The sequence below is a fragment of the Zonotrichia albicollis genome, chromosome 4 (genome assembly GCF_047830755.1).
Source record: "Zonotrichia albicollis isolate bZonAlb1 chromosome 4, bZonAlb1.hap1, whole genome shotgun sequence".
Lineage (NCBI taxonomy): Eukaryota > Metazoa > Chordata > Aves > Passeriformes > Passerellidae > Zonotrichia > Zonotrichia albicollis.
Genome location: NC_133822.1, coordinates 56,375,578 through 56,400,246, shown reverse-complemented (window position 1 = coordinate 56,400,246; position 24,669 = coordinate 56,375,578). Strand labels below are relative to the sequence as shown.

The following is a 24,669-nucleotide window of genomic DNA, read 5'->3' as shown; positions in this document are numbered from 1 at the left end:
GGTCTGCAGCTTCAACTCCCTCTTTGTTGAGAGCAGATAATATATGGAAATGGAAGAAAAAAAGGCAGACTACAAACACAGCTATGAAGCTTTTCTAGGTATTTGATCTGTTTCTTCAATAAATACAGATTTTAAAAATTTGCCATCAACAGCTGCATAGATAATATAATAGTGGAAATCATTGATCTAATCCCCAGAATAAGAGACATAAAAGATGGAAAGCTTTTGGGAGTCACTGTGACAACTGCCTGTTCCAAACACCTGCAGGTTTTTTAAATTTTGTAATTACTCACCACAGGAAAAAAATAATCTGACAGTTAAAAAAATATTGCACATTTCCCAAATGATGTTTTAGCCAGAAATGAAAGTTTTGCTTTGGGTTTTAAATAAGTATGCTTGATAACAATTTAAAGTATGAGGTTTTAACATAAGCTTAATTGGAGATGAAGTGATGCTGTGAGTGTCATGCATTGGTATGAACACAGTGCTGAAGTGAAGGTAACTGGCACAGAGGCAGAAGAATTCTACTCTATCATACACACATGCACACCCCAAAAACTCTCAAGATACTGTACTCACTTCATAAAGCAAAAAGATATTGTAATAATGTTGCCAAAACAAGTCCCAGACGCACTACTATTTTCTCCCTGTAAGCATGAAAACCCATACATTCTTGGTTCTCAACATTTATTGTAAAAAATGCATTTTATTGTTTATACAACAAGTTTTTAACAATAGAACATGGAGCAGTAATGAAATATTATATGACAGAATAATATGTCCTGCCTTTTCATTCAGGACTGTTTCTAAAATTGCAGTATTTGATATCAGTATTTTATATTTGACGGGATCAATAACCTTCTGGGAAATACCCCTTACTGCTTTCTAATGAGCATGTGGATGGATTTTGAAACAGAAAGTTTATCTGTTATCAAGTTATCTTCCTGAAAAGATGTAAATGGGAATGAACAATTTTAAATGAATGCTGACACCTGCACAACAACCATGTTTCTGCAGTTCTCCAGAGAAAATGCAGAAGCAAATAACATTTCAGAGCTGCAGGGATGTTAAAAGCATTGAACGACTGTTCATTCTGATTTTCTTCCCAAAAGGTTTATGATTTTCAAGGGATATGATTAAGACCATAAACAAAAGTAGAGTCATGAATTTTAAAAATTTGAATCAATCCTGATGTTCTTTGTTCTCCACACAGACCATTTCCTGTCCTTTACAGCAAAAGCCAATTTCTGTTATGAAGGAAATTCCCTGAGCCAGGTTCAGGGAAGGCAGCTCTGTCTTAGATCCCCAAGCAATGTGAGGACTCACCAGAGACCTGGTCACATGTAGGACACTTCTCACTGAAGTTGCTAAATGCATGGCTCTCTAACATGCCCCACAAATTTCCACTGCACTTTCCCCCAGCCCCCTTTCTCAGGGCAAGATGTAGGTAATTCCAAACATATAGCTTTTCATGTTGCTGCACTTTGCTCAAGTATTTCTCTTCCTTAAGAAGAAGATAAAGACTAAAGGTTGCATTTTCAAAGTATGTAGGTGTTACACATTGGACTGCCTTTACAAATCATGCCACTAATCTTTTCTATTCTCTGCAGCTCCAAGTTGCTTGGCCAGAGGCAGGAAGTGCTGTGCCACAGCTGGCAGTGTGTGCCAGTGTCCTGGAGCCACAGCACACAGCCCAGGCACACCTCTACCTCACAAGCAGCCCTCCAAAGGGACAGCAGTAGCTGCTAAGAGGAGGTGACACAACTTATACAGACTCAGGTCTGGGAAGATGCTACAAATGCTGGAAGAGAGAGCTGATAGCTGTGTCACCTGGAGTGGTGTAATAACAAAGCACTCAGGCACTATACTCATTAAATAAATGCTGACCTGAAATAACAGAAGAACCGGCCTCAACATACTCAGTGCTTCCTCTGAAATGCTACTCCTTCTTCCCCCTCAAATATGTCAGAGCCTGCACAAAATGAAATTCCCAGTGAAGTCAGGATGCCCAGAGCTGCCTCCCAGCCAGCTGTGATCCCTTCTTGTTGCAAAGGGCTTCAGAGCAACCCCAGTGAAGGACAAATATTTGCTCTCTGTCCAGTCTATTGTCACATCTGATGTTGAAAAAGGTCACTGTACAGTAGCTCCCAAAGGAAAAAATGCAAACCTTCCCTTCCAGAGTGAAAACATTTAAAACACCAAACTAGTAACCTACCACAAATACCATAAGCAAAATGCAGCTCTATAAGAACAGGAATCCTGGCAAAGATGACCCTCATGCCTTTTTATCATTTGCAAGCTACATTATTCCTTTATTGCCAACTGCTTACTTTTAGAGCAGCTTCACCAAATCACACATAAAACATGCCTTAGGCATCACACTTTGTCTTTATTCAAAACTCCTAAGGGGTCAATATTGTTCTTCTAAATGTTATATTAGTAAAAAATACTCAGATGATTTAATTCCATGAATATCATGTTTCTGTTTTAATATTTGATGCAAAGGGCAACAATGCTCTTAAAACTGATTAAAAGCTTTGTAACTAAAAACATTGGATTTTGATTTGAGCCAAAACATAAATCTAATATGAAAAACAGAAGAGAAGAGGAACTAACTTATGATCCTGAAGGGACTATGAAACATGCTATAAAAATACTTTTAAAGGGTTTGAGAGAGTGAGGGCCAAACTAACACAAAATGTCAAACTTTGACCCACACTCCATCTCCTATGACTCATCACAACTACAATATGACTGCCCACTGGCTAAATTTCCATCACTATTATGAAGGGAGGATGGCTCAGGGGTGGTGGACCCTGCAAACACAGCCAGTTCTGAATCTAATAGAAGAATGAACTAAAAAGTAAAAGAAAGATGATTTTACCACCCCTATTGTATAGCTCTAGAACCAGACAAGGATGTGAATGGCCATGGGAAAGCTGAGAAAAGACTCTACATCTTCCAAGCTCTAGACCTAGTTAAGTATCCACGCACAAATTAGAAAACCAGAAAATCCCAAAAATATGGATTCTAGCAGGGCTCTGGAGGTCACTTACTGTGGTTCCCTCTCCCAGCAGCCCCTCCCAGCACTGAAACAATGGGATTGTCCAAGCTGGGCAGCTCCCTGCCAGGAGCAGGGGGAGGGAGCACAAGGGCCCCTGGTCCTTGTGCCCACAGCACCACCCTGAAACACTCTCCTTTCTGCCAACAAAGACTGCCTGAAACAAACGGAAAGTGCTCCCAGTTATAACTTCTGATGATAATACCGGCTCAAAGATGTGCTTGTGTTCACACAGGAATCTACAGACCGGGCAGACATTGTTCTCTGGTGGAAGTCTTTTAAATTACTTTTGTAATAGTAGTAGTAGGAGTAGAAGTAGTAGTTTTTCCTTTGGTTTTGCTACTGGTGAAAATTTGTCATCAAGGGAGAAAAAAAGATATGGAACAAGAATTACAATGATTCCTATCCATGTCCCAGTTATACTCTAAGGCTGCAAAAATGCCATTTTTATTTTAAGATTGCATGCAGAGCTCTGTTTCTGCTGAATAGGAAGTGAATCATCATGATGCAAAACACCAGAAATAATGGAGACAATGCACTGCACTATACCTTCTCCAGTCAGGGGGAAATGCAAAGAGAAAATGTACTCTAGTCTTTGACACAGCTTCTCAGAAGTACAGCATATACTTTAGTGCTAACAGTTTATTTTGGCTAACACATAGATACTTTCTAATATTTCTGCAATTCTTTTATCATCCTTCCCATTGCCATATTTAGCAGGAAATAGTAGGGGAAAGGCTGGAAAACAAGGGGGCAGCAGAGCCTCTTTCAGGCTTTGAAATTACAATGGCATTGGAGACACCCAGGATGATTAAGGGAAATCCAGGAACATCCATTTGAATCAGTGGCAGTGGAACAGCATAATCCCTCCACACTAAGCTCTGCTTTGTTTTCAGATTGTGCTGCTGATCCTGATGAGAACTATCAATGGGAGAGTAAAAAGGGGCCTGGATATCAGTTTATATTCTTTGGAATAAACAGGGCCATTCCTACTTCTGATAGCATCCCCCAAGGCTGCCAGTTGCCTCTAAACTCTGCTTTTATTGGCCAGTGTCTGAAATCAGTCTCAGAAGTCAATCACCAAAATTGTCACCAATCATTTATATCAGTATATATGTATATATATTTCTGTACATGTTTAAGTTTGTTTCCTTACAGGTTAAAACACCAAGGACTATAAAATCAGAAAACCAACCTGTGAGTGCCATTTTACAGGCTTTATTATGGATTTTGACATTCTCCTATGATTCGAGGCAGTCTCAGCATATTCTGATTAAAAGTGAGAAAATATGTTCTTAGGGAAGAAAAGTGTCAGATCCTTTCCCCAGGGAAGTTGAACTAATTGGCACACTGTTTGCCCAGGAATGCCTGAAATGTAACAGAGAACTTAAATTATAAAGAAATATCTTGTAATTGATAAATCCTCTTATTTCCCATATGCTGTTCCAGTTATTTCACTGGGTCACACACTCACAACTATTAATAACTTTGAGCACTTGATTCTAAAGCAAACCTCTGCTTTTAGCAGCATGGCAATTACAATATGCAAACTGTCTCACTTGACAGCCTGAGCTGCCCTTGCACAGTCTGGTAGGCTGCAGACAGACACTATTTTCCGCACAAAGAGCCTTTCTGCTTGAGCAGCTCCCATCAGACATCACCACCAGCAGCACACCACGATATCCAAGTGAGCAGCTGCCACTCTCATCAACACAGCATGGTAATACCCAAGCATAAGGAGCAGAGAGGAGCTTACAACCTCCAGCAGGCCAGGGGATCTGTACCAGGCTGATGTGGCTAGGCTTTAGCTTCTGACAATTTGCAGACCCCTGGGAGATGGTGTTTCAGTGGGCACTAATTATATGCTCTCTTTTGGTTGAATTTTCACTGAGAACAAACTACCTTGCAGATATCTTGGCCCCTTGTGTAAAATTTCATTTATTTTCTAGTGTTTTTCTCTATTCTTTGCCATTGCCATTTAAGTGTAAATAAAGTTTATACTATGAAGAGGGGTACCTAGGGAGTGCCCTGTTATTTTCTTCACCATCTCAAAATGCTTTCCTAGGATCAACTAGGAGTTGCTGACTTGCTAAGACTTACCACTACTACATTTTCAGCTAATCTTCTTACTTGGTTTCCCCAGCTGTCGTCATACTGAATGGGATTTAATTTTTGTAGCAACTTGCTTATCTTTGAAGTCAGTGTTATGCCTTCATAAAATCCTTTGTGTGCCAAAGATTAGAGGAGCCATTCTTTAGCATACTTAGCTTTTGCAGCTCCTGTAGGCAACCTAGAGAGTCCTATAAAATCACTCTATCTAGAAACATGTTAATTCTGATTTGAGAATCAAACATGATGTTCAGAAGCCCAGCTTAGCCAAAAAGGAAATCAAAACAGTTTTGGACACTGCTGAAAGCAACCAATATTTTTTAGAACTGAGGGGAAATGAAGATCACTTTTGACTACCTGAACCAACGTTATTCTGGTCTCATTCTACAGTTTTAACTAATTTGTTTTCTCGTTGTTCAAAAAAAACCCCACTACATTCACCCCACTACCTTCTGCATTAGGGGTGTTACCCTTGTTTTAGTCCAACAGACATGCTGGAAGACTAAAATATAAACAAGAGTTTTTGGAATATATTTCCATTCTAACATCTAAAGGCAGATTTGTTTTTGAAAGAGTTACTTTATTTATCAACCTGGCTTACAACCAACCAGTTTCATGGCTGCTAATCAGACTAGAGCAGCTGCCACCTTCAGAAGAACATGTGTGTGCCAAGATGTCTGCTGACTGCTTTGTAATTTCCCATTACAGCTCCACAGGCTGCTGAGTCTTCCTCTTGCATCTGAATCTCATGACCAAAGAATAACAACTTTCAAAAATGAGAATTTGTAGATCTAAAGTGCTATCCACTTTTTAAAAATTGTGTTTTATAGCATTTTATTAGATTTTGCATTAATTCCAGCACCCAAGTTTTCCCCACCCCTGAAAAGCCCCAGCACTTGCTGGCAGCAGAATATGCCTAGCAGAGGCCAGAGAGGGATCCATCTGTACATGGAAAGGAGAAGACCACTCATTGAGACCTGCTCCAGCTGGTGCAATAGGCCATATGGGTTTTTTCCACATGGGTCAAGATTTGCTTTTGTGTTTAATCTGGTGTCACATACATCTTTTCATAAAAATCCTTTTTTTAGGATTTTCCCTTCTGGGAAGCTGTGGCCTCAGCAACAAAGTGTAAGCAATGGTTATCTGCTGCTGTGGAATGCAACAGGTGGATCCGTGATTGGTCTCCTGTGGATGTTTGGATTTGCTGACCACTCATGGCAGAGCTGGGTCTCACTCTCTGCTGAGACACAGAACTTTGTTATTCATTCCTTTTCTATTCTTAGCTTAGCTATCTTCGGAGAACTTTCTGTCTATTTCTTTTTAGTATAGTCATAATGTAATATATATCATAAAATAATAAAATATTGCCTTCTGAACATGAGGTCAACATTCTGGCCTCTCTCTTCATCCTGCAACCCTTGTGACCACTGTGACAATCTGGACCATTTTTTTTGTTATTTGGAAAAGTAGTGGCTGCTCAGATTTTATGTTGGCCATGGAGATACATATTGAATTGGTTGAAAACTCTGCAGTGTAGGACAGGTTTCTATCTTACAGGCGTCACACCATCCAGACATCAGTAACAACAAAACACATATTAGAGGATAAGATTTAGTGACATTTTTCCATTAAATTTTCTGTTGAGGAGGCATTCCTCTCCATAGCTTACAAAATGTTTGAACTCATCAGATGCAGGGCATCATGCAAGGAGGTAGAACTTTTTTAGAACTGGGAGTTTCATGAGACTTGGCCAGAGAACACTGTGGGTACAAGTAGTCAACTTGGCTCAGGAGGAGTTGGATGATGAGGTGGAAAGGCACCATCTGGGCACCTTCTACTGCTTGGACTCATTCAGTAAGCAAAATACATCCAGAAAGGTAGGAAGTGTCATCTGCATTTGCCACAGTCTTGTACTTTTGACCCTTGTTGAGACAAAATGGCAGGCTAGGTGGACCTCTGGCCTGAGCTGCTACAATCATCTGGTGTTCTGACACTGACTTATGGTAATTATTTTAGTACCCTGTAAGTTATTATTCAAATGTAGGGAACCTAAAAGACCTCTGCATACATTGAAGTTAATAATTATTAATAATGCATTGTTCAATACATTTAAGGATTACTCCAATAGGACTATTTGTGACAATGCATGCAACCTTTAAAAGAATATTTGTAGGACAAAACTTGGGGGCATGTCTTCCATGCTTTTTAATGAGAACAACTCACTTGCTTTATCTGTAAGTATGACAGCAATGACTGAAGATGCTTTGTTAAGGAGCCATAAAACACAGCTTTATTTTTCACAGGAATAAAAATTTTGTCTTGTTCTTGTATGCTTTGGAATATGGAAAAAAAGTGTTGTGTGCATAGCGTTAAACCCATTGTATTGTCATAAAGTCTTCAAGCTGGCAAAACAATTATCACTCAAAACTTGAATCAAAAACAGGCAGAGGAAAAAAAATGGTGCCATGAAACTGAACAGTAATAAGCTCATAACTGTGTAGTGTGCTTCATCACTTTCCATGGAAGTTTAACACACAACCATTAGGACTAAGGTTTTCTGTCTCTCACAGGATACACCCTTGTCAATTTTCCATGTATATTTTACTTGAAGGAAGCAAACTTAGTGAAGTAGCATTTGAAGTTTGCTACAGTCACTTGTAAATTTCAAGTTGTGTTTTCACTTACTTTTGCTGATACAGCCTATGATGAAATAGGAACATATCAAAGACTACTAGCTAAACAAAATATTTTCTGTGATAACATTCAATTTCCTGAGGACAAAAGCTTATCTTTTCTTTAAAGCAGGGCTAATATAGACCATAAAAGAGTAACTGTCAGGGAAGAATATAGCCCCTAAAATCTACTTTAGCAAAAACTGACAATAGTCTTGAAGATCAATTGCAGATATAAAGAAAATAAAATAATTCTCATAAAATTGGGAATACTGCCTTCTTTTGCCTTCTAACCCCAATCCACAAAACCAACCAGAAAAGCGTGCGCCACTGGGCATTATTTGACCACCCACTCCCACCACAGCCAGCCATGCTGGGCATTGAGGCAAGTGGCAGAGTGACAAGTTCCCTCCAGACCCTACCCCATTCCTGAGTGGCTTCATCGTGCCAGTACAACCTTCACCATCTTTCAGAGCAAATTCCCCTGCTCCCTCCTGCCTGGGGGCCTCTCCACAGATCCATCAGCTGCAGGATGGGGTCCCACAAGGGAGTGTAGCTCTAGGTCACACAGTGCCCAGGCAGCAGATCCTCTGAGCCCCCTGCCTTTTTACTCTCAGCATTCCTCGGCTGCTGTTTGTGCAGGGGGATAAAATATAAGAAAATAAAGATAGTGTAGAAAGTAATCTCACCCCTAAGGAGTTGCAGCTTGGCCAATTAGCAAAGATTAGGAACAGGCCTGATGTTAACAGGCCACAGCTGTAACCAATGAAAAGAAGAGTGTTATAAAAGAGTGGGATGGCTGGTTGAGAAGGGAATTGGAGTCAGTTGGCTGCTTTGTGAAGAAGAAAGAGTCAGTGCTCTGAGGAAATGCCCATGAGAAACACCTACAGGAAGGTATGAAACTTTTGTGATAGGAGCCAACAGAATGGAACTCCTACAGTAAGTTGACAGCATGTTTGTGTCTCTCTCCTACTTGCTTGTACTTCTTTTTTTCATTCTTTACTTTAATATTGCATTTTGAAGAGTCTTACGAAATTGGAACAGCATAAATAAAGTCAATGAGTTTTTTCTTTATTATTCCCTTCATTTTTCTGTCTGATCACTCACAAGCATTTTTGCTGCATGAAGGAAAGGATTGTACTTTGGCTTTGCATCTAAATATCTCATCTTTAAATTTTTAGTCATTGGTTTATACAACATTAAATGTTCTTTGAGATTCTTTTTGAATAATTTACTTTGGCCATAATATATATTCTTTTCATAAAATTTACTGTGTTCTCACATTTAGAAGTATTTTTCAGCTTTGAGGTGGGTCTTCATTTCAAGCTGTTGAAAGTATATCTTACCTAAATGAGATATAGGCCAAAGATTGCAGTTTCAAGGAACACTTTTTTTGATGCTCTGAAATGATGACAGGTGCTAAGCAGGTGCTGTCTTTGATCTAACATTCTTGGCACTTCCTTAGCATCAAGTTAAAATAAGAAAGTTACTCTTTGCTCAGTAATTAAACAGTAACAGTTACCACCCAAGTGATTGACAAACTAGACTTATTTGGCAAAACAGAAAGTAAGGTAAGCAGGTAAAATTGCTTTACAGGCTCAAATGCAAAAAAAAAAAAAAAAAAACCAGCACCACAGAAAACTGCTTTCTGCTACTTATCCCACATGCATTAGGGAAAATCCACTGTTGGTTGCATTTTTGGAAGTAGAGAGGGTTGTGCTGAACATGTACTTGAATCTTTCAAGGATTTAAATTCCATAGAAAACCTTTCTAACAAGGTCCTAAATGTTTTGTGCCAAGTAGCAGCTCTTTAGTCAGTCATGCAAAACTGACTGCATTTTGCAAGAAGGAAGATGTCCCCCCATCTGGTACCTCCCCCATTAGCAAGGAATGATGATAAATGATGGAATGTGGCCTGGTGAACTCTTCCAACAGCTCCCTCAGTGCCCTTGGGTGAATCCTATCTGGCCCCATAGACTTGTGAGTGCCTAAGTGGCAGAGCAGGTTGGCACTTTGTTCTGAATTGCAGGGGGCCTGTTCTGCTCCCTGTCTACCAGTTCAGGGGGCTGGTTTCCCTGAGGAAATTAATTTTTTCTGTTTAAGACAGAGACAAAGATGACATGAAGTGCCTCAACATTTTCTTTACCCTTTGTGGCAATGTTCCCTTTCACATCCAGTAAAGGATGGAGATTTTCCTTAGCTCTCCTTTTAATAAAAACACTTTCTATTCTCTTTCAAAGCAGTGGCCAGATTGTTGAGCTTTTGCTTTTCCGATTTTCTATCTATGTAATCTAACTACATCCTTGTACTCTTCCTGACTTGCCTGACCCTTCTTCCAAAGGTCATAAACCCTCTTTTTTAATCTGAGTTTCAGGAAAAATTCCCTGTTCAGCCAGGCTGGTCTTCTGAACTGATGGTTCATCTTTTAGCACATAGGGATGGCCTGCTCCTGCACCTTTAAGATTTCCTTCTGAAGGTATGTCCATGTTTCCTGGACTCCTTTGTTGTTAAGGACTGTTTCCCAAGGGAGTCTCTACAGCAGTGCCTCCTCCAAAGTCCTCCCTCTAAAAGCCCAAAGTAGATGGTATTTTGACCCCTCTCCTTATTCACCAAGAATCAAAACTCAATCTTTTAATGATTTCTATATCCAAGAAGGCCTCTGACCACCACACCTCCCACCACCACTTCTCTGTTTATAAAGAGCAGGTCTAGTGGGGCTCAGTTACCAGGTATGTCAGAAGTTCTCTTCCACACACTTCAGGAACCTCCCAGGCTGCCTCCTCTCTGCTGTGTTGAGTTTCAGTTTTGTGAAATATAAGCCAGCAGTTTATAAAACACTTCATCTACTGCTTTGTCATGGTTGCGTGGTCTGTAACAGACAGCATGATGTCTGCCTTGTTAGCCTTCCCCCAGTCCTTACCTAAAACAATTACCCTTCTTTCTGAACAGCCATGGCTATAATGTGTGGAGGTGACTGACTTGCTCTGGGTAAACCCCTGGATGACCTTCACTGCCATTTCCCCAGCCCTCAAGTGTCAGAGATTCATATCTATTCCCATACCTGGGGTGATGAGGGAAGCTGAGAGGGCATAACTATGGCAAAAGTGATTTGGTTGTGACTATCTGAATCTTTTAGACCTAGAGGAGACATATAGCAGCAGACCAGGGCCAAAGGCAGCAGAAGGAAGCAGTGGGTAAAATTTACTTTATCTCATGCATTAGTTTGTTTGCATCCCTGCTTGCCTGTAGTTTTTAAAAATGTTAGCTAGTGGTTTTAACATGGAAACTCGTGGCTGTTAGAAACTTAAAAAATACAAAAAATATTCTTGATAAACAGCCATAAATTATCTTTAGCTGGAGTAGTGTGAAGAAGCATGGGAACCAGCTGTTTCTGCCCAGCCTGCCTATGCTCTGTTTGGGAAGCTGCCAAGGAAAGGGAACTGAGCAATATTACGAATTACCAAAATTGAGTTCCTCACCCAGAGGTTCCAGACTTTTAAAGTGCACTCCAATGTCCTTTCTTTGATGCTCAAAAATATAAGGGATAAGCCAATGGGGAAAAATGCAACAGAAGATTTACAGCTGTCTTCATGTGTGAGTTGCTTTCCTACTTCTTTTATTTTCCACCGTTTTTGTCTTTTAAGCCAAAAAAAAGAGGAATAGATCTTCTAGTTTAAGACCCTACATGTTACGGTTTGATAAAACTACTCATTCTGCCAGAAGGAGAGTGTGGGTGTAATCAGAGTGAGCAGCAAATCTCTGCAAAGGAGATTTCCTTTTTTCCCACCAGTCTTGTGTTTCTGGGACACAGTTCAGCAGCTGGACATGTGGGTGCAGCTTAGCATTCACCTTGGGAATTCCAATATTTGATTTGCATACATCTGTACACAGAATGATTTTGGCAAGGAAGACGCATATTAGAACAAGGAAAAAAGCTGGTTCACAACATCTTCAGAGTGTATGGTAATCTGGTTTGTAATTTTTTTGGTTCCTACTCACAAATTTTAACATCCTTGTAATCAATTCCAAGGGTTCTGCTTTTAAGACAGATAGAGAATGCCTTTTTATTAACTCAGTGCATTTGAATGGGTGGTTGTGGTTTTTTTATAAGAGTTTTCTCTAATGCTTTACCTTGCAAAAATATCTGTTGCTGCTATTTAGTCATCTGATAAAATGAAATTCTGATCTTTGCACCCTCATGTCTGTAATGCTCTAGGGCAAATGAGAACTAAGTACAGAGTTCTCCCACCAAACAGGGCTTGGCAAGATATTGTTCCTTATCCTGTGGCAGCACAGGGACAGTATTTTGCATCAAAAGGAGGCAAAGGTAGCTATGTCATGTGCCCTGGTGTTCTGTTTGACAATTTGTCATCAAAACAAATTGCTGCAAAGCATTTTATATATGAAAACATTGGAAGAGATTTGTATCCAGGCAACAGTTGTAAGCTACTAGATAAATTGCCTATTACTCATTGCTTGTAAATTAGTTCCAGCTAATTTCTCCTAGCAAACAAGGGCTGCACAGACCTGATAAAGGGAAGTGATTAAAGCATGTTTTAGGAAAGCTGACAAAACATTGTTTTACCAGATTCTGGCCCTAATTTTCCTGTGGATTATGAATCTGAGGAGGAACCCCATGTGGTATTCTTAACAGTGCTGCAAATTCTGACCATAGCAGAGTTGCTGATGAGGCCCCATGTTTCTTGTCTGTAGATGGAAATGCTGCCTGTTAATTGCACCCTTAAAAATTATAATGATAATATTAGAAAAAAGGATAAACCAGATGAAAGAGAATCCCAATAGAACAGAAGTAATAAGGTGAGTACAGACCCCCTTAGCTGTAGGAATGTGCCCCAGTGACTTTAAAAGTCACTGCTAGATATCAGAATTATGAGAGCAGGGTTGAGGATTTTATTAGAAACTGAGCACAGCTATCTCTAGCTTCAGTACATGGTTTGTGGCAGATGTCTCCGGAGGACAGAGATAACCCACAGCAATTTAGAAACCACTGTTCTGTTTGCAGGCCAGTTGCTGGACTTTGTGGTCACATCTCTAATGGGGGTAAAATGAAATAGCAGCTGTTCCTCAGTTCTGAGACAAATGCTACAGTGCAGGTATACACCTAAACCCTCTGATTACTCCCAAACAAAGCAGTTATGTAAGCATTACATAGAGACCAATATTAATGTACTATCATATTATTAGATCTGATTATTATTAACACATTGATAGATCTTTATAGCTATATAGTAATTATCTGTATGATAATTACTAATAGTATTACCCTATAAAATTAGTATTTCTATTAAGCTAGTATATAAATGTGTGCATTATATAAATATATTTATAAATATTTTATATTTACTATATTACATTTATAACCTATAATAATTATAATATATTTATAATATTACATACATAATAATGTACTAATTATATTATAAATATAACATAATTAATATAATATTATATTTATTACATAAGTAATAAAAAATGGCCCAATATTGCTATCACACATACAATTTAATATATTGGCTTGGCCCTTTGCTGGGTTGTGGTAAGCACCTCAAGTGTTTGAGAAGCACTTAGCTGGCCGAAGACAGAACTGGGCCAAAGTCTGTGCAAACATTTTAGCAGATGGTGAGCACATACCAGAGCTCAGCCCTGGCCCTGTTAATGTCCTAATGCACACAAAGCCTATAATTCCTTCAGCCTGAGACAAATGCCTTATAAAAGACAGATCTTGGCTTTAATCCTCCAGGATCAGTATGGCTTTCAAGACACAGCCGCCAGGAGAGCAGGAGGAGGTGCTGCTTGGACTCGTGGCTCTGGAGAGGGAGGCAGACTCAAGGCTTTTCCAAGTGACCCCATATTGCAGCTCTGGGGCAGGACTGGCATGGAAGGTGCCAGAGGTGAAGCACAGGTCATGGCCTGCACCTCCTGGCCAGGGCCAGCCAGGCTGAGGATGCTCACTCCTCCCCTAAGCCTGGAACACAATCACTGCCTCTTTGGGCAGGGCAGATCAGCCCTCTGAGAGCAGCTTGTCTGGAGACCTGCACAATTAGTGTTTTAAAGGAAGGCACAGGGATCTGTGCAGCAGGCAGCCAACAGCTGGAAATCAGGATCCTCTTGTCTGCAGCTGGTGAATATGCATTTGAGGCTGATAGAATTTCAGAATATGCAAGAAGGAGCAACCGAGTGCTTCTGCAGGTGTTGAGATTCTTTATTTTTCTCTCCTGTGTGTAGATACTTTCAGGTATAAGCTCTGTAGGAAAAATTCTTTTTATATTGAAAAATGATAATTTGTAGACATTTTTGATAAAGAAAAAACAAAGCCTTCATGACAAAAAATCCACTTCAATTCACATGAAAATGAACTTATGAAGGATGGCAAGAATAAGGGTTTTTCAAGTACTGGAAATGTATTGAAGCCTTTTCTTCCCTCTTGAATTAATATACCATAATATTCACAATGAAATCTAAGAGTGCATTTTTTCTCTATTTAAAAACATTTTCCCGTTGCAATTATTCAGGTATAATTCATTTAGATTTAATCTCTATTTATAAACCCAGATAAAAATTGTAATGTGGGAAGTGTAATATTTTTAGTAAGCTATTAAAATACCAAAAAAATTATTCACTCACAGAGACATGCTGCATCTCACAATAGCTCTGACTGTAATTAGGGCCTTTTAACATCTGATTTTTAAAAGCTTTCTTTTCTTTTAACCCTTCAAGGTGTTACACATTTTTGTCTCCTACTAGTTCCATACAAGACTGTAATAGAAAAATATCTTCATTTTTACAGAGGCACTTTCAAACATATACCAGAATCTGAATCAAAAATATACATCAGACAAACCAAATCATTCTTGAACCTGAATTGCTTTCTATGTTCCAGGCCAATATTCTCAGTTATGAAAAAATATTTACATCTAAGTCCTGAAGTTAAAACTATTTCCAATGGCTCTAGGAATTTTGGATGAAGTGTTAAGGAAAAAAAAAAAAAAACCAAACAAGAATAAATTCTCTATATAGTTTGTTTCACCCTTTTGGGTTTTTTTGGCTCAGTGAACACAGGTATGGCAGAACCTATCCACCTGTCTCCTTCCTTAATACCACTGGTGGTTGATATAGACAAGAAAGCTACTGAGCCATTGCTCATGGGGAGCTGTATTCTAGAAGGGGGGACTAACAACACAAACTGGCAGAGAAACCTAGGTTTTAAAAGCAAGATGCATAATTCACCTTCTAATCAGTGACACAGCAGTGTAATGTTTCTTGAAGGTCCAAAGAGCAATAGCAAAATCCTCATTTCTTCCATCAGTTTTAAAGACAAGAATGCCCTCCCAGCTGCAGGCTACTCTTTTAAAGTGAGTTTGGATCTTTTTCCTAGTTGGAAGGGCATATTAGAAATACCCCTCCTAACTTGCTACCTCTCCAAGCCTTTGAGACTGATTTTCCTGTTCTATATATTTTAGCTAATGCATATGTAGGGACGTCTTTATCAGAAACTTTGACTCAGTTCACTAGTTTGCCATGGATGATCAATTTCCCTATCCTGATTCCTATCCTAAGAGCTAGATTTGCCAAAGAAGGGGGAGAAGGTAAAAATAACTACTTCGTTAAATAAGCTGTAATAGTTGTTTCACTAAATAAGATGCATTGTGCTTTGGAAGAAATATTTTTCCTGCTCTCACATTCTTTTGTTTCAGTTCTTTCCACTCTGCTTAGACACCAGCTGTGTTTTCTTCCTTTGTTATGGACTATTTTTATTGAGATCTTTAGTTTACCATTCTTATCTGGCAATGTATCTGTAGGGCTTCTATGGCAGCTATTAAGCTGCTTTAGAAAATCCCTTCCCTTAAGCCTCTTCACAAAAATAAAACAAGTGACATTTATATAGATGGATGCTGGAGTTTTCCCCTCAAATTTTCCTTGGGAGGTGAAAAAAAATTTCATCTGTATTCTGATAGGAACAAAAGAAAGGTGGCTATAGGTGTGGGCTTTAACCACCAAACCACTCTCCAGAGAATAGTCAGGGCTGTTGATTTCATGTGCAAAAAAGAAGTCTTTTTACTCGAAACATCTTATCCCTAAGTCTGCCAATGTACATTTAAGGAGCATAATTTTTGATTTCAAAACAAATTAAAGATGGCAGGCTTTGAGGAGGAGGTGAGGAAGCTGAGGAGGAGTGTTAGCACAATTGACCCTCAAATTCATATTTCAGGATTTTGAGGGACCCACTCTGTACTTTGTGTATTGTGACATTCTAACCTCCATTTGCCTTTCTTTTTTTATTTCTGATTTCAACATGTTCACCAAGAAACACCTCTACAAAAATGCTGTTTTCAGCCTTTGCAACATTCTTGTAAGTCTGGTAATAAATAACACACTAAAGCACAGGCTGCAGTATTTAAAACATTTCAGGAGAGCCGTGTACCACAGTGAGGGAGTTTGCAGTCAGCTACAGGTCCTGAGTCAGGCTGGCATCCTCCTCATGCTTGAAAAGTGGAGAAGAAGGAAACATTGAAGCTGATATCTGGCTCATCATTGTTTATGAAGAAAATCCTACAAGATTTCCAGTCTTGGGATATGGTTATGGGGTGTGCAAGCTGCTGTGCAATCACATTGAGCCTTAGTTTGAAGGTTTCAGTCAGGAAGATCCAAGACAGAAGTGAATGCTGGAGGCTGGCTGGGCAGGAGCCCTGTTTACTTATCTTCTTAGCCAGACTTTTCCCAGATGCCTGAAGCATCTATCGCTTTAGAGTTGACAGAGAAAATACCTCTAGATTGAGTAGTCCTAATCTTCTGTTTGGCACCTTCAAATGAATACAGAAAGGGAGTTAAGTACAACCTCAGTGGAAAGCTGTACTTTTAAAAGACTTTTAGAAGGCATTCAGGTGAATTAAGGACATCAACTACACTTCTCTTCAGTCTTTGGCTGTTAGTAATCACTGAATCCATGATCAGGGGTGTCAGGCATATGATCTAACAGGAATAAAAGCAAGATAGTTTGCTCATTCTGGCCTTCCACTCAGGGAACTTTCTGCATAAATGAGGAATAATGAACAATTCTAGAACACAATTGAAGAAGATTTCAAGATTTGCGTTTTGGTTTGTGTGGGCCTTTGCACATGTCCTTTGCAGTCTACTGGGTGCAGAGGTGCCTCATACCAGTTCTCTGTGGTTCAGGTTTCTTCAACCACCTAACTCATAGCAAGGTCTGCAACATCCTTCAGTGGGTCTTGCTCTTACCTGTAATTCCCCATGTTAAAATGAGTTCTTGTTTTGCTTACTTAGCAGAATAACTCAAAAGTGCATTTATACGGCCACAAAAAATTAATTGGACAAAAAAACCCAGTCATCCCTGCTGAGATCAAGTATAAAAATTACACACCCAAAGTCCAGAGAACCTCTTAGTTATATATGATTTCTTCCAGACATCCTTCTGAATAATTGTCATATTTTGATACTTTCCACATTTAAAAACAATCATAGCAGAATTAATCATACCATCTGGTTTAGATGACAAAAACCTTTTTAGATTAGAACATTTGCCATCTAATGGAGCCTAAAAGACCTAACTATGAGACAGTTGTTGTCAGAATGGCACCAAAGTTTACCAAGAGTTGATGCAAATGTGAAAACAAGATGATGTGTGTTGAGCAGGTCAAATCCTTTGGTACCTGTGAATGAAGTCACATCCTTCTATCCATCCTGAGCAACAACAGGAGCAGATGAACTCAAATGAATTACTGCTCCTAAGGTGCACTTCAGCATAGGACAGGATCGATCCCTCTGCCTCTGTGGAGCTGGCTTGAGCTTTCTCCCAAGTACAGATTTGCCTCTCACAACACATTTTGCCCATTGAATTTTGACCAGTGGCATACTCATACTCCTTTGTAGATGTCACCCTGTTCTGAAACACAAGAGATGGTGTTAGCTCCCAAGGAGTGCTGCTGGCTGCTCACTTTAACTTCAGTCTGTGAGTCCCAAATGCTTCTAACCAGATCTACTGCATTTACCTTCCTGTATATCAATGCTCTTGTAAAAATAGCTTCTAATGATACTGCTGCCTCCCTTTTACTTTCCTTAATTGTGTGTAAGAATAAGAGGGAAAGAAAGAAAGAAGTGGTTGTTTGTCTCTTTGTCCAGCTCCTCTAGACACAACCTTTTAAAATCCCTTAGAAATCCCTCATACTCAAGTGGCTACATTCTTTCCTGCATTCAGCCCTAGAACTAATTTGTCCAAAATATTATTTATTTCTGGGAAAGGATGTTGTAAAAATTATACGCCATATTCTCACATCCTTACTTCAAACTCTTTGTTCAGACCATTGCGATGGTCTTCTACAGCAAAACAGGATTATTTTAATTCCTGCCCTCATTTACTGCCAACTGGTTGCAGCCATCTGAGAAGGATCTGAACCCCACTGTATGTCATTGTGTATGAACAACAAAATGGCTCATTTACATCTAGATTCTGTCAGGGTACCCACCCTTCCTTCCTTCCTTCCTTGCCCCCTTCCTTCCCTCCTTCCCCCCTTTATTTGTATAAAAAATTAGATTTTCAAAAATAAAAAAAAAGTCATGACTGCTTGGGAAAACACTGCTACTCAATTAAGGGAACAAATGAATGGTCTTTGGATCCAAAATACAAGAGGTATTATTTTAGTTACTCCATGGTATGCTCCTTACTGACATTATCCCACCAGATCTGAAGATCATGTTAGAAATCAGCAAGGCTCCCTGGCTGACATGAAAACAGCCAGCAGATCACACCCCATGGAAACTTTTACAATGGATTCTGCTGATGTTGATGGAGATGAGCAAGCAGGAGAGCTTCCAGTTTATTTTTACTTCTTCTATCTTCAAAGTATTCATTGAAGCACATCTGTGTGTCTCTAAAAGCACCACAATGTTGGATGATGAGCCTGTTGCTAGGCTACTAACAACATATCCTTTTATATGTCTAAAAATACATTTAACTCCTGTATTTAATGGTGATGCTTCTTCTGTATTCTAAAGCACACATGATTATTGCAGACCACCTTGAGGCTTCATGGAGATGAGTGTTTTAGTCCTTGTTATACAGCCCTGTTATTAAGATTGTTACAGATTCTGGGAGGAGGCATGAATGTTCCTGGCTCCTAATTCATACATGCTGTTCTTTCCTAGCAAGCACAAGAAATAGAAGTGGGAAGGACTTTAAAGGTCATATTACTTATCTCTCTGTATAAGGCGGGATCAGCTAAATAACTCCTGGCAGACATTTGTCAAACAAGAGTCTGCAAGTTTATAGAGATGGAAATTCCTTTACCTCCCTAGGCAACCTAATCCCATGTCTAAATATTCCCACTAGAAGTTATTTCCACAATAACCACCCTAAAGTTCTCTCACTGCTCTTAAATCCATTAATGCTTTTATTAAATGCATTCATGGGTGCTGTCTGACTAGACATACTGAAAAAAACATAGCCAACAAGAGCAAAATTAGATACCAGGTCTTTTTCAGACTACAAAAAGACAGTTATTTCTAATAAATAGAATAAAGGCAGCTGCTGCTCCTGCTGCAGACTGAGATGCAAGTCTCTAAAACAGTTTAAAGGGGGAAGCTTCCATATGTTCAGCATTCTGTATCTGGTTTCTTCTCTTACTGATGGAAAGAAACACCATAGAAGAGATCTGATATGAGTTGGGGGCATTATTGAGGGAGGTCAATGTGGAAGCCATGGTGAAAATTACTGCAGCTTTATTTACCCACTTGCTGCACATAAGTACAAGTGAATAGAAGACTAACTCCTTACAAAGTCAAGGCCTTGGCTATTATGGGCTAGAGAACCAAGTCTTTGACAATAGAAGTGAATAATGAAAAGGATCTCACAGTATGAGTAAAAGGGCAGATTTTCCCTACCACAACAAGGAAAACTGCAACAACCAGCTTCAAAGGATGCCTGCACAAAAACACAGGCACATGCAGGAGATGGATTTCCAACACTACCACTGTGAATAACACATTTTGAGCAGCTGAACCAGAAGAGGAAAGATCAGAAAATCAAGCAAAAAATAGACAAGTGGTAGTACCAATGAAGTCTGATGCTTTATAGATTTGTATCTAAGGCATGGATTCTCTACAGCCTCTCCATCAGGTCAGCAGGACAATGTCTCTCCGCTGTCAAGCCACTGACATGAAACATGTAAGACCCTATCTTACTTTCAATAATTTGGTCAACCAAAAGTTATTTCCATGACAGACAGGGATATTTCACCTGCCCTGATCAGGAAGGATTCCAAAATCAGGTCGATATTAAGATTATTATTCTGATGTTAACAATAAGCAGCACTTTGAAAATAGCACAATGAAATAGTATGGCATTTTAAATATTAATGAAAACCACAGACTCAAAACACATTAAAAGTGTTAAAATTAGTCCTTATTAATGAAAAGAAAAAATAAAAAAAAGCAAACTACCAAGAAAATGGCACTGTCTAGCTCTTGGCAGAGTGTCAGCCCTACCCTGGGAAACGACAAAAGAAAGTGAGAGCTCATACAGTGTCCAAAAAGAGAAGACCAAAAATACCATAAAAGAAATAAATGTGTTGGAAGATTTTAAGAGGTGAATGATCCTTTGATAGGACTCGCTCAGGTTTTTTTTTCCTTTTAAGAGTGGCTAGATAGAATCTATACGAGAAAAGGTTCAGGATTAATTGGGGGTTTTACTCAGAACAGACATTTCTTCACAGGAAAAAGAAATAGAAAGCTCAAAGCAATGGCCTCTTCATTCTTGGTGTAGCACAGATCTCTCCAGGTTCACAACACACACTCCCCCATAGCTACACTTCCCAGGCTCTGTAATCCCTAAGTAATCAAAGCCCCTTCTGTTTGTTCACTAATTGTCCTCCACACAGGTCTCAGAGATGTGAGATTACAGCCCCCACTGGAAGGACAATGGGACAGAGTGTGGATCCTCTTTAGTACACACTCACTGAACCGTGCACATTTATTTTTCATCACTTTCAGCAGTGACTTATCGCTGGAATAGATCAGGTATGTCAATGTTGTCTCTAATAAAGTCTTGTGTTAGTTGGAAAATGATGTCTTGCTGAAAGGGGCTATTTCTGGAGCCAGAATCTGCTACAAAGGGTGCAGGTGTGGCTGATGATGACACAGCCTTGTAACATCACCTGGAAGGTTTGAACTGCACTCAGTCAGGCATATCATGAGCAGCACTCCCAGATACCCATTCTTCCCAGTACTGACCAGTAACAAACAGCTGGAGTTTGGGAGAAAAGTGGTATTTTCAAATTCCACAGCTGTTTCTAAACTGAGAGTGCTTTTTCTCTTGTAAAACACACCAGACAGACTTTAAAACATTATCAGTTATTATTATTGAATGATGCCACTGCAAAATAATGTCAAGTTTCATATGCACAAAGATTTAGTAGGGCGGTTCACAGCTGGTGCTGTACATCAATTACAAGAATGCAAGTTACTTCTCAGATAGAATAAAATCAGGATGATGGAAGCAGGGTTGAGGGAGGAGGAAAGGGAAAGCACAAGGGGGGAAGACAGAAAGAGAGGGAGAAGAAGTGTGAGGAAGGAAGGAAACAAGCTGTACATGGAGGCAGAGAGGAAAAGCAGCAACAGTCCTCTGGATTCTCTCTTCAGTGCAGCAGGTAGCAACATTAAAAATGTCTGGAAGGATGATTTCCATCACACTTTTCCCCTTGGTACATTCCATTGTGCTTGGTTCAAAGCTCCTGTTACTTGTCTCAGTTTATGATGATGTTGGTACTGATTGGAGCATGTTAATTAAGGGTAAGTAATGCATAACCATTGTCTGTTAAGTTCATATGCACGAATATCATTGCATAATATTTCTCCCATCTTTAAACAATACTATTGTCCTTGCTGTGATCTGTGTCTGCTTTTTCTCTGCCATAAACAAAATCTGCAAAGTGAGAAGACATGGACAGAGGCAAGAGGGAGAAAAAGGAGCAGATCTCAGGCTGGTGGCAGCCACCTCCCATGGGAACCCAGCCTAACAACCATACAGAGGTCTTCAGGCACCAATTTCTGTTCACAGACAGCAGAATAACACATGGGGAAATACTGCCACAGTGACTATGGAAAAACAGTGCCCTGGCATTTCTGAGGAGATATTGTATCAGTAAATCTGAGATACAAAGCAGTGCTGGGATACCAACCATCTCCAAATCAGAACAGGATTAGCAGAGAAAAGGTTGATTTTCAGTTTCTTCTGTGAGAAAGATTAGGAGCGAGAACATAACCCTGGAATACAAATATACAAAACAATATAAAGTGAACAAACAGTCTCTCCTTCTCTGATGGCAAAAAAGAAGAAAAAAAGAAAAGGAAAAAAACAAGCAAAAAGTAATAATAAATGAACTTGCCAGCATACACCGGTGGAGTGATGCAGATTAAATATTGTCTATGAGAAGAAATCATTAATATTTATAAAGAAGCTCAGCAGCAGCTGCCAAAGGATGAAGGGAAATGTTCAGGAAATTTCACACTGGAAATAAAAAAAGTAAGGGTTATAAGAATGGCAAGTTTGCATATGAAAGCAAAATACATCGATTTACTGAAGGTCTTGTAATATATGTTCCTCCACTGGCCCAGTATTCCTGCACTGTGAGTGAGCAGACATTATTTTGAATAAACTATTGCACTGAGATGTGACAGGTTTGGTGACTTGGGAAATCATTCCTGGGAATCTTTAGTGAACTCCTGCAGAATATATCAGGTAGTTCAACTAAAATACAATCAAAATGAGTCCATAGACAAATCTTTCAAAAGAAAAATTACTTGGGCAGGTAAAAAAATGTGCAAAATTGTCCCCTCTTTCCTACAGAACTGCTTCTTGTAACAGACAGAGTTGATGAGCACTCAGATGAGACTCCCACAAGATGTGAAGCAGAAGGAATGTTCTCCTCTATAAATTGTTCCATGCAGTAAATTTTATATATAGAAGTTTTATAAACTGAAAATACTGAAAAGATTTTGCTGTATAAAATGCAGTGGAAAAAAGATTGTTCTGGTGTTAAAGTCTGTAAAAGTCACAAAGAAAAGCAGCTGACAAAAAAGCTGAAGAAGGGGTCACTTCCTCTTTGCAAACATTTTACTGCACTTGAGTGTCAGGGTCCTTTTATTAATGAAAAATTAAATTAATGAATTTATTAATGAAAAATTAATTTCTATGTTTCTAGAAGGCTATAATTTTTTCCTAGAAAAACTTTTCATTTCCATTTAAACATGTCTTAGCAATAAAAAGGCACAAGTCATACATGGGCATTCCACCCTGGAAACAAATTAAGCCTGACAGAAAAAAATGCTTTTGTGTAGCTGGACATTTTTCCTGCCTTACCTCCTGTGCTGATACTGTCTGCTTCAGGCATCTGTGTTCTGTCCAAGAACCACGTTCTCACCTTGCTCTGTAGCCATGTTTTGCCCCCAGCATATCCCGCTCCAGACACAGACCTCAGGCTCTCCCAGCTGCACACCACTGCATCCAGAAAGGGAAAAATACTGCCAGGGACATCAGAGTAAACTCCTCATTCTCCCTCAGCAGTGATGAACACTATCAAAACTTGTATCAGAGAGGAATAATACAGGGCTCTTCTCAAATCATATTGTTTTCTGAGCTAGGGCCAACTGAAATGTGAATTGAATGGATTAATGTTACAAGAAGTACAATAAAAAATTAGTTGCTGTGAAAGTGATGTCTCCTTCAGAGAAATTTCAAGGCAAAGATAATTTTCATGTCTGACTAAAATGACTGTTTTGGGTGGCACAGTTCTTTTTTTTCTGAGACACCATGAAGAATGCTATAAACTCTATAGAAATAAATAGATGCAGATGCAGGACAAATGTGCAACTAAGAAATATTAATATAATTAAGCTTTTTTCTCCACAAACAAATGGCATCAGATATGGGTTTTAATTGCAGTATTTTTAAGCAGATGGGATTGATTTGTTTCCCTATAGTGCACACACCTGACATACTTGAAAATAAAAATGTAATACCACTTTGACTTTCCAAGGTCCCCAGCAAATAGCACCCAGTGTCTTGACACCAGGATGTATAAATTGTTGTATTAATGGCACAGTGTCAGAGGTAAAGTAACATCTTAGATTTTGGAAGATCCAAAGTCATAAACCAGGAAAATACTGAGCCATCATTGACAGGCGTGAATTTGAAAAGATTTATACATCTTTTCAGGGTGAAATACACCCAAGCAGAGATGCATTTGATCCTTTTGTTACAGATCCTAAGTTCCAATAGCCTTCATTAAATTTCATTTCCCCACCTATAAGGACATTTTCAAATAAAAGCACATACATTCAGGTCATACATACATCCTGTCAATATCAATGAATACTTTATTGATAAACCCTCCTGCACCATGGAAAAATACTCCAGTCTCAGTGTCTTGGAATTGACTATATTTGACCAGAAAGAATATCTCCAAAAGAGTTTACAATAATTAATATCTCAATAGCGATGATTTGGCAATTAATTTTTGAATCTACTAAATCTTGCTATGAAATCTTTGCTAGAGCAATAATAATTGAACTAAATGTAAATGACAGGTCCACAGCTGATAACAGAAAATATTAGAAAAATAAAACAAAAGAAAACAAACATTAGTAGAGCCAGAAAATCATCAGACTCTGAAAGTATTTTTTGGAGACTATGCTTACATTTGGCTAGGTAGTGATGAGAATAATCTCGACACAAATTGCAAAACTGAGAAGGAACATCTCATCTGCATATAGTCCCTTACATACAATGACAGTCAT

The 24,669-nt window shown here is 39.1% G+C and overlaps 1 long non-coding RNA gene across 1 annotated transcript; it reads left to right on the top strand.

The window, feature by feature from the left end:
* Window positions 1–11,637: 11,637 nt before the first annotated feature.
* LOC141728929 (uncharacterized) lies at window positions 11,638–23,808 on the top strand. The gene is made up of 3 exons (XR_012580182.1): window positions 11,638–11,805; window positions 20,754–20,892; window positions 21,805–23,808. It is a non-coding gene; the product is annotated as an uncharacterized LOC141728929 (long non-coding RNA).
* The last annotated feature ends 861 nt before the right edge of the window (window positions 23,809–24,669 follow it).